The following is an 11,649-nucleotide window of genomic DNA, read 5'->3' on the forward strand; positions in this document are numbered from 1 at the left end:
AAACTCTGCTATATACACAAGATCCGGTACAAAAATAGGTGTGGGGGCAAGGGTGGTACCCTACAGTGCTGGTCGGCCAGATCAAAAACAGCCGACAGCCCGTAGAACATGTCCACGACTGTGTAAAACACAGTCGGCTAGCATACACGCAGTCGGCCAGCAGAGGACATCAGTCGGCCAGTCCAGAGAGTCAGCCAGCAATAGAGAGAGTCGGCCAGCACAAGACAGCCTCCCTAGACCCAGAAAAAAATAGGGAAAACATGGAAAAATGAGAAAAGCTCTTGGGCGGGCACACCCACAACAAAGGCCCTCACTGAGCAACATGTACAGATGATTGCTAACACCCCCTCTCAGCTCCTGGATGTGGAACCAACCCCAGTGAGCTAGAGTGCCGCCGGAGCATCGCCTGAGGTAGAGACTTCGTGAAGAGGTCTGCCTCATTGTCCTCCGTCGAACAAAACTCTAGCAAGATGTCATCAGCAAAAAACTTCTCACGAACAAAGCGATGCACCACAAGCAGCCCGTTACTCTGCCTCTGTAGACGACAAGGCAATAGTTAGCTTCCTCTTGCTGCTTCATGAAATAGCTTCTGAGCCACGGGTAAATCCATGGCTTGATGTAGCTCTCCTCCTGTCTGGATCTCCTTCCCAATCTGAGTCACTCCAACCGAGGAGTCTGACTCCATCTATCGTTCCCCCTCTAGTGTCACAAAAGAGTCCAAGATCCTTTTTACCCTGTAGATACCGCAAGATCCATAATCCTGTGTCCCAACGAGTCTTCAAAGGCGTGCGCATGAATGGGCTCAACAGCCCCACTGGGAAGCTCAAGTCCAATCTGGTGTTCAACAACCAAATCAATGAACCAAATTGCTTCCGATACAAGGAGACATCAACTTGCTCACAAGGATCATCAACTGTAACTTTGGTATGGTAAGTCCTTGGAACCTATAAACCACCCCCTCTAAACTTGGAACCTCAAAGCTACTCAACAGACACCCCCTCCCGGAGGTCACTATCTGCCACTTGCATGGCTTTCTTACAAGTCCCTTGGGAAAGAGCTTCCTCAACTATAGTAGGCTCTTTGTCCTGAATGATATGAGACATCAAAGCATAGTTCACATGAAAAGGTTCCTCTGATTGACGAACGCAAAAACCGGTATGTTCTTGTTGACTGTTACCAGCGTCTGCCAAGCCATCCACCATTTGGTCCTGGAAAGCCCGCCACCACAGTGTATCCACATTCAAGTGGTCATGACCAAACTGCCACAAATCACCTAACAGAGAACCTATAAGAGAGTGTTGAGAGTTTGTAGATCCCATTCTCCACTCTGCCTTCCCATACAATCTGGCTTGTTAGTTTGTGTCGTAGAACAACAAAATGCTTATCAAACTCCACCCGTACGCCAGTATTGCCAACCTCATGCACTAACAACAGATGAAAACCAAGGAATGGGACATAAGAAATCTGGGAGGAATGCTTCCCCCCTTTGCCATCGGGAACGATCTCTAACCTACCCTCACCATGAATAGGGATAGTAGACTTGTCACCAATCGGGATGTGACTTGCGTGCCTTCTAAGATCTTGTAATAACTCTTGGGAAGGAGTCATGTGCTTGGAAGAACCACTGTCGAGAATCTAGTCCCGAGTGTTCCTAGCGGTGAGTCTAGCCACCTCCCTGCACGAAGAAGATGAAGTATTTGTGTCCATAATCTCCAAGTACACAAAAGCTGGAGTCTTCACGGTTACTACTGAGGAATCTGCACCCTTCTTGGTGCTCCGCTTAGGATATTTCCTCCAATAATGGCCTTTCTCGCCACGATTGTTATAGGTCCTCTTTGTCTTCAAGGCGTCACGATCCAAGTCGGACTCCTGCTTAGAAGACTTCTCCTGTGAAGATTTCCCTGTGCCCTTACTGCGGCTTTTCAACCGCCGCTGGCCAGTCAAGGCCTCAAAACCTCCGCCCTATGGAGGGTTTGTAAAAAGCTCTTCTTGGTCAAAGACCAGACACAAGCTCCTCCCATGTGATAGTGCTGAGCCTCCCAGTGGTGATCGAAGAGGAGTAAAAAGTTGAATACTAAGAGGTCAGATGAGACAGCAAAATGATGGCCATATCCTTTGAAGATATCTTCTTCCCAGCGTGAAGAACTCCTGCTGAAGAGCTTGCAACTTGTTGATGTGCTTCCACATCGTCGAAGACTTTGTAGAATTCATCACCCGCATTTGCACTTCCAAGGAAATCTGCTTCATGGGTGATACCCTGTCATACAATGAAGCCAAATGTTGCCAAATCCCTCTGGCCCACTCATATGTTTGATATTATTAATCACATGTGGTGTGCAATTAAGGAAGATGAAAGAACGCACACGGGCATTGACACGATCCCACAACTATGCTTGAGCCTCCTGTTCTTTTCGAGTAGGGGGTAAAAGCTCCCCATCCTCCAACTTTGGCCGTGGAATACCAACCACATTGAAATCAGCCAAGTCATAATGCTCCAAGATAGACTCCATCATTACCTTCCAGATGCCGTAGTTGGTCCCGTCCAATTGTCGATCCACCGGGAATGTGGGGAGAGTAGGGATCTTCATGTGCTTCTCAGCCATCTCAAGCAAATCTGCCCTCTCAAGGGTTCACAAGGTCTTGTGAGGGGAGGGTTGGTGGGAAAAAATGAAGAAGAGGCTACAAGTAATATGCAAAGTGGCTGTCCAACGGTGATGGCCGCCTTCTACCCTATCTCCAAGTCCTGAACAGCCCAAGAAATCTCCAACCAGCACCACAAACCCTCAAGCTCCCATTGTCTCCAAGCTTCAAGCCACCTGGGGCTCTGACACCATGTCGGAATGCACATCGGAAAAATAAGACAAGTGCTGTAGAGAATGAAACGCAAAAGTATATAGAGAGAGAAGCTGTATAAACTTTGCTATATACACAAGATGTAGTACAAAAATAGGTGTGGGGGCAAGGGTGGCATTTATATACCACCCTATAGTGCTGGCTGACCAGATCAAAAATAGCCGAGAGCTTGTAGAACATGTGCACGATTGTGTTTTACACAATCGGCATAACCTTAAGAACCTCCAAGAATATTTGCTTGAAGTAATACTTTCTTAGCACCTTTATTCCATAGCTAGCACCAAGTTGGCATCACATACTATAAACTAGTACAACCAGATATCGGGAACCATGGACCTAAGCCTAGTTATCCATGAGCTAAAAGTGGTAAAAACCAAAACAACTTAAGCACAATTGAAAGCTTCATGAATCACCAACTTTCAAACTTCAAAACCACTTTCCAACACTAACAATAGAGAGATGCACCAAATAAATGAAAGGGGTGCCAAGACATTGTTCCATTCACCTTTATACCTTGCCCACTCTCAAGCAACAATCAACCATGTTTTTTACGTAGCTGGTAATCTCATCCATGTAGGTAAACATAACAACTTTCATATGTCTAAATATAAAATCCATTGTTCAAGTTGAGCTTACCTTGCCTTTTCCTAAACAAGCATCATTGGGAGCTTTTCTTTAGAGCCGCAAGAGGCAACTTCCCAATTGTGGGTGTGCTAGCCTGTGATCTGCATCCTCAATCCGTTGTCACATCGATGAGTGTGGGTGTGGAGGAAGAGCTTTCTTTGCCTAGATGGGGGCAAGAAGAAGATTCCTACAAAATGGTTCAATCTCATAAGAGGTGGATTGAAGGGAAGCTCATGAGAGAGAGAAGTCTATAATCAAACCTATCCACGCAAGCATCCATTTTTATCATGGTCGACAATTTAGGGGGGAGATCAAAGGTACAATATTGATAACTTTTTGCATGAGAATCAAGATCTATTTCCTTGGAGCAATCCCTACCAAACATTCTATATAGAACATGAGGTTCATTCTAATGGAATCCTTGCTACTGCACAGAGCTCAAAACAATAATCACCATCAACTTCTTCTTGTCATCGTTAGCACTATTTTGATCCCCTCACCAAGCACGACACTTGCGAAAATGCACATGGTTTGTACATTTGTCATGAAGAAAATGGGTTGTTGCACAACTCTCCATTTTCCTAGGGGGAATGTACTCCCCATGCACATTTCCTCTCTTATCATACAAGTGATTTTCAAGAAAATCATGAGAGAATTCAAAGCTCTTTTTTTCACCAAGGAACAATCTAATAGTCTGCACAAGGGGAAGAAATGAGAATGCAAGGGTGAATGCGGGAAACTATGCAAGCTAGGATTCTTATAAGAACAACCCTCTCTTATGGGGAAATCTAGATCACTCCTATCGCATCCCCCATGTTATCACACCATTGCAAGAGGGGGTAATGAGAAAAGGATGAGAGAGCTATGGAGAAGCTTAACGTCTACTCCAATGCCTTGTATTGCTCACAAGATTGGGGAAAAGAAGGAGAAGCTAACTGAGAGAGAGAGAGAGAGAGAGAGAGAGAGAGAGAGAGAGTAACATTGCCTAGCAAAAGCAACGCGTACATCGAGCGAGAGCGAGCAAGCAACACGCACAATCCTCCAATTCATGCATTGATAAGAGAGAGAGGCAAATATGACATCTATCACCACAATAGAATAAAAGAACTCAATTGTTGTAACGGGATTGTTCCTTTCTCATTATTTCACATTTTCTTATATAAACAATGTCCGATCATCCATAGAAATATATTAGCCAATATTACACATAAGCTTGTAAGCTTGTAAGATAGTATTTTGTCTAAGCTTGTAATTCAATATTATACATAAGGTTGTAAGCTTGGACACATTCCAAAATGTTCTACAATGAAAGCACTTAGTGCAAATTGAAAAGATAAGAGATAAAAGTGATTTCCTACATACAAAGATCATGTTAATGGATATGGTCAACATATCTTTCTCCCTAATCTAGATTTTTCTCTTGAAATTGACAAGGCTAGACTCGTATCCCATAATTGGCCAACAGGTGAGTAAGCTACTCCAATAAATGGTGAATAAAGAGTTAGTAGGTATGAGAGGAAGATCTTATGATACCTAAAACCGCATCTTAAACATATCTTCAAAATCAATGATTGGGTGGGCCAAAGATTTTATAGGATCATGGTGCATGGAGATTAAAATTGAAAGATCCCTGTCCCCTCCGCGCAACGAAATCTGGGGTGCTAGCAGTGGAAGTAGCACTTCTTGCGCAGGATAGAGCCTCTCACTCGGGGCCTCGTCCCATGGATATCCGGACAAGAGACTAATCCCTCGGTTCTTCCAAAATCGAACCCGAAAATACTTCTCTTGCCCAGCAGACATAGGCGATTCCTCCAGGATATTTTATTCTAACGTAGTCAAGGTCATCACTAACCAAACTGATCCGACCGAACCCGTAAGCCTCATGGTCAGATCAAGGAAGAGACTTGCACTTGGATCATAGAGTCCAACGCATTTTTCCTCATCAAGAGGCACAACCGTTGATTCTTTTTCATAGAACAAGGGCTATCCGAGATTTACTTCAACTATCGTAACTTAACAGAATTGAGTCTCATTTTAGGGATCCATCAGTCCATCCAATCCCATGGGTTAGCCAACCGCCCAACCACTGTAGTGATATAATCCATTTAGGAATTTGGTTATGTTTTGCCTCGGGTACCAGGGAAAAGAGTTCCCAGGTCCCCTAGCCGATACTTCAAGCAAACTTCAAGATAGTCACACCACTTACACACCCAATATAAAATTACCTATTTCACAGATTTAGCTCTCTTTAAAACAATCTTTTAATGAAACCATAGTATCACTGATCATAATCCTCCAAAATATCTAGCTTGAATTCTAATTTCCAATCATTCCTTCATCGGTGTACTTATGGCATCATTGTCAACCACAACGCTCACAACCTATTCACTCAGGGGCCTTTTCAATAGTTCCTAGCTCATAGTACTCAGAAATATAATCACATAAAAAAAATCCAGATGGACTCTCCATTGAAGATCAGTAAGATCAACCAACAGATCCATATAAAAGAGCCATGGACTCATCCATTGAGGATCAGCAAGGCCAATCAACCAGATCCATACCCGAGTTCAGAAAACAACTCTAACTCCTTATTCCATTTTCTTCCCCGACGCACCCGTGAGTATCTTCGGGGGGGCGACCCAGAGCTCGAGCACCGTATGGTCAGCACCCTCTAGGCTCCTTCATCTTCGCAGGTCACCTAGTGCTTCACTCATAGGCCGCTTTCTTGGTCTCTCATCCACAGTACCGGAAGCTCACCATTTAAATCGAACTGAGGCTGGTCAAGACCTCGGCCGACCTTGCTACTATGCGAGATGTCCTCCGTTGACTCTCCGTTAGCTCTTACAACTTTATCACTTAGGTCTCCATGACCTCATTCACAAGATGGTCAAAATGCTTCCCCAACATTCTTGACATAAAACAGTCATTTAAAAACATGTCATAAACATCTCATCACATCCATTTACATCTATTCAGATCCTCATCACAACACGTCACATCGATCCTCATCACATCTCATCCATTCACATCTACCCATATCCACATCACATCACATCTCATCCATTCACATCTACCTAGATCCACATCACATCACATCACATCTATCCACATCTCATCTCATCCATTCACATCTATCCAGGTCTACATCTCATCACATTCATCCATCCATTCACATTACATCACATCCATTTATATAAATTCAGATCCACATCTCCTCCATTCAATCTCATCACATCACATTCACATCCATTTAAATCTCATCATATCATATTCACATCACATCACATCCATCCACATCTACCCAGATCCACATCACATCCATTCACATCACATCACATCTATTCCCGTCTTATTATATCATTCACATCTCACTGCATCTCACCACATCCATTCATATATCATCACATCATATTCACATCCGTTCACATCTCATCGCATCCATTCACATCTCATCACATCCACTCACATCTCATCACATCCATTTACATCTCATCACTCCCATTCACATCCATCACATTCATTGCATCCACATCACATCACATACATTCCATCCACATCTATCCATATCACATCACATTTATTCCATCCACATTACATCATATTCATTTCATCTATATCACATCACATTCATTCCATCCACATCACATCACATACATTCCATCCACATCCATCCACATCACATCACATACATTCCATCCACATCTATCCATATCACATCACATTCATTTTATCCATATCACATCACATTCATTCCATCCACATCACATCACATTCATTCCATCCACATCACATTCATCCGCATCCATCCATTCATTCACATTCACATCTATCCACATCCATCCATTCATTCATTCACATACACAATTATCACTTCGCAACTCATTCTCATCCGTTTACATCACATCACACCCATTCACATATCCTTACATCTCATTCACATCTTATCACTTTCACATCGACATCTATTTACATCACATCACATCTCATCACATCCAGTCACATCTCCTCACATCACATTCACATCTTATCACATCTTATTCACATCTCCTCTTATCACATTCACATCTCATCTAATCACATCGCATCCATTTACATCCCATCACATTCATTTACATTCATTCAGGTCCACATCACATCTTATCACGTCCACTTTTAGTACTGTTTTCTACTTTCGATACCGATAAAACTTTTCTAAGTTTCTGCCAATTGCTTGGCCTAGTTAAAGGTACTTTTTCTCGATCCCATTGAATCTACATATCAGAGTGTTGTTGAAGGTTTTAAGAAAACACCCTCAGAAGAACAAATTTAATTAACTACAAAAAGGTGTAATGTTTTAAAGTGATTTCAATGAAATGAAGTCACAAGCTTCAAAAGTCATGCTGATAGAAATCCCCCTTTAGGTGAAGTTTTTTTCTTGGTAGATGTTTGATCTCTAAAAATCACAATATAAGAAATCACGATTGAAGAAAGCCACTTAATGACCTACAATTTCTATGGGGTTGGCTTTTGGGAGGATTTTCCAAGACATCCATCTCTAAAAGGCCACTCTTGGATCCCTTATAATACTGCACTACACCATTTGCTTGGTTTGTAAATACATGTGTGGTGTTTTTTAGATGAGTTTAAAGCCTCAAAAAATGTAGTATATAATAGCACACTTTCACAAAGCCAACCTTTCAACTCTCTTAATTACTACCTTTCAACCCTCTCAAAAAAATAATAAACCTTATCAGAATTGAATAGTAAAAACTCAGAAAGAGCATTTACATATTGTATTTTCATTCCTTAAGCTTCATTAATGAGAACTAAATCTAAACTTCCGTTTACTCATTGGATCCTCGATCCTCCTAGGAATTCCGGATTTCCTTTTTCTGAATAAGAATTATCCAAGTTTTCTCGATGGATGTTTTCACATTCTTTCTCAAATTTCTCAAGTAAGATATATTCAATATTCTTCTTTTTGAATAAAAGACTCATGGGATTTCAAAAAATCAATTCTACCCATATTTTTCAATAAAATAATAATAGTCAAAATTTCACTTTTGATAAATACTCATAATTTGAGTTTACGCCAAAAATTTCTCTTTTATCATTTAATTACTTAGATCTCAAATATCATGAAAATTTCTCTTTTTGCATAAAAATAAATTTATCCAAAATTTCTCTTTTACCATTTAATTACTTGGATCTCAAATATTATAAAAATTTCTCTTTTTGTATAAAAATAAATTTACCAAAAATTACTCTTTTCTCATAATCAATTAATTATGCATAATTACAAAAAAGTTATTTCTCATGAATATGATGAAAATCATTGTTTTTGTATAGGATGTCCAATCCTAGAATATGGTAGAAAGTCGTCTTTTAGCATTATGCATAAAAATAAGATATGTATTATTTTCTGAAAATTTTACCATAGCTTCGCTGCTATTAATGATAATTCTCAAAAAAAAATCTAAAAGAATAAAAGCTTGTAATGAAATTATGATAGTAGTTTCTCTTTTATGCTTAAAATCAAATTATGAATTTAAATCATAATCCATAAAATTAAACATAACTATGATTATCAACATCTCTCTTTTTTCAAATTGTTAAGATAATCCATTTCTCATTTAGAATGAATTTAAGTAGTTTTCAACTACTCATAAACAATCTAAAAGAATTTATCATTATTTTAATAGCACAAAATTATGAAAATATCATTTTCTTACTCTTTAGCTCATCAAGCCTAGAGTTTAGCTTTGAATTAAGAGACTATCATTGAGAAGCATCCTTTTCCAAGAGATTTAGCCATAAAGATGACTATTCTTTTAGAGAGAGAGATTTACTTAAAGAAAGCACAATCATTTAGAAATATTCTCAAGCTTGAGAGGGGTTGAGAAGAAGAAAGTTATTGAGAAAATTAGAAAAAAACCATAAAAAGTCGATTTTACCTCCAAGTTTGGCTTGATTCTCTAATTGCAATGAATCCCCCAACCAATCAATTGGTCCACTAAGAGGAGAAGAGCAACTCCAAGAGTTGTTATAGAGAGAGAGAGCTCCAAGCTCCCAAGAGAAAAATTTAAGGAATAATAGAAAATATAATTATTTTAATATAATACAAGCATGGTATAGCTCCAATATCCAATTACAAATGACTGAGGGTCTATTTATAGGTGAGGGAGGCCACTAACCAAGTCCAATTGGGTTCTAGAATTTTTTAGGTTCAGTTTGACTCAAGTTGGTGGACAAGATTTGGACCAGTTTGGCTTCCTTTTTTATTTGGTTTGATCCAAGAGAGAGGAGAGATAAAAATATCATTTTTTTTGAATTAAAAACCCTTCCACACATGTGAAAAAGGCTCCTACCTCAAGAGTCCCCCTTTCCTTATACCAAGGTGTCAAAAATGCATCATTATTCTAAAATATCTCATTTTTTAGTAATATCTCTTAATTTTTAACTAATAAATCTTGTACTCAGTCAACTCTTCATCTTATGTGAGCATTTACTCATTTTTGGGTATTTTCTTTTATTCTTTTGGATTTATCTCATCCCAACGATTGGATTAATCCAATTGGCCCATTGGAACCTTAATTGGACCATAATCTAATTTTTTTTGAAAATGTAGACTCTTAGGCTAAGGTCCCTTATACCATTTTTAATTAATTCCTAATGCACATTGGAAAGTTCATTTTAAACTTCTGTTTCAGGGGAATCCATTTTAGACACTAGGAGGATTTTTATATCCAAAGATATCTCAATTTTAGATTGTCTCTCTAGATATTTTCTCTCTCTAGGCCAAAACAGGGTAGAACAAGATCCTTTTTCTATTTCAGAGAGGGAAATAATTAGAAGAACAAAAGGGGAGGTTCTTATACCTTTACTCCTCAAAAGCTGGAGAGAGGAATCTTTACAAAAATATTCTACAAATTTTATAATAGAAGAAATAAACCATAAACACCATAACATAACTCAAGAGCATGAAAATCAAATAACACAAGATTGGGTGCAATCTCCCCCCCTGACATGTGTGGCTCCACTCTCACATGCAGTATTTAAATATATTATTATAAATTTAGGCCTTGGAGCCATAAATAGCATAGCTTTTCAAAATTGTGCTTTTTACAAAATTGACCCTTAGTCTAATGCTTTTAAAGTATCTCATCAAAAATAAATCTTATCCAACATATGTACAATGGGTTAAACCATATAAAATCAAATATTTAGCACACGTGATCGGCTAGATAATCTCATGCAATGTCTACCTTGGTTGTTTCAAACTCATGATCTATACTCAAAATAGTCCACAATGTTAGATCACAATTACTTTGGAATCACTCACAAAAATAAATCTAATAAATGGAAATCATTCACTACACTGCTTCACACATGAACCATGCATCACATAATTAATAGGATTCACTCCCATGATAAAATATTCTGAAAAATCTCACTTCCGTGATAGTCCTCCCATTTGAGAAGACAACCGTCCTTGGTTGTAACTATTAGCACATGAGTGATCAAACACATTAATCATTCCCACATTGGATTCGGGTCACCTTCATCAAAAATTAATTCAAAAGAGTTAATCGGATTCACTCACAATCAAGCCCACACATGCGTCACACGTCACAGGTGGTTGGATTCACTCACAACAACCAAATAGTTCTTTAATCACACTAGGGTCACCCAAGATATTCTTTTCATTTGTTGGGTCACCCAATAATAAATTAATTACCATAACATAGTTGATCGAATTCACTCACAATCAAACCCACACATGCATCACACATGTCACAGTTGGTTGGATTCACTCACAACCAAATAATTCTTTAATCACACTTGGGTCATGCAAGATATTCTTTTCACTTATTGGGTCACCCAATAATAAATTAATTATCGTAACATTCCTCTTACTTGGGTTGCAACTGGCCTCAGTTGCATATTTAATTAGCAAGTGAAGAGAGTCAAGATATAATATCCATCACCACTGATAGAATCCCTCTCAACACTTGATTGTGATAAGTTATTTGTCACAGATACGTATCACTTAGGTTATCCGTCAATGGACATCAAAAGAGTATCCTTCACATACACCAATACGAGTATCTTTTACAGACACTAATACGAGTATCTCTCATAGACACTAACATGAGTATCTTTCACAGACACCGACATGAGTATCTTTCACAG

The sequence above is a fragment of the Cibotium barometz genome, chromosome 32 (assembly GCF_041138505.1).
Source record: "Cibotium barometz isolate CiBa-2024 chromosome 32, ASM4113850v1, whole genome shotgun sequence".
NCBI classification, from domain to species: domain Eukaryota; kingdom Viridiplantae; phylum Streptophyta; class Polypodiopsida; order Cyatheales; family Cibotiaceae; genus Cibotium; species Cibotium barometz.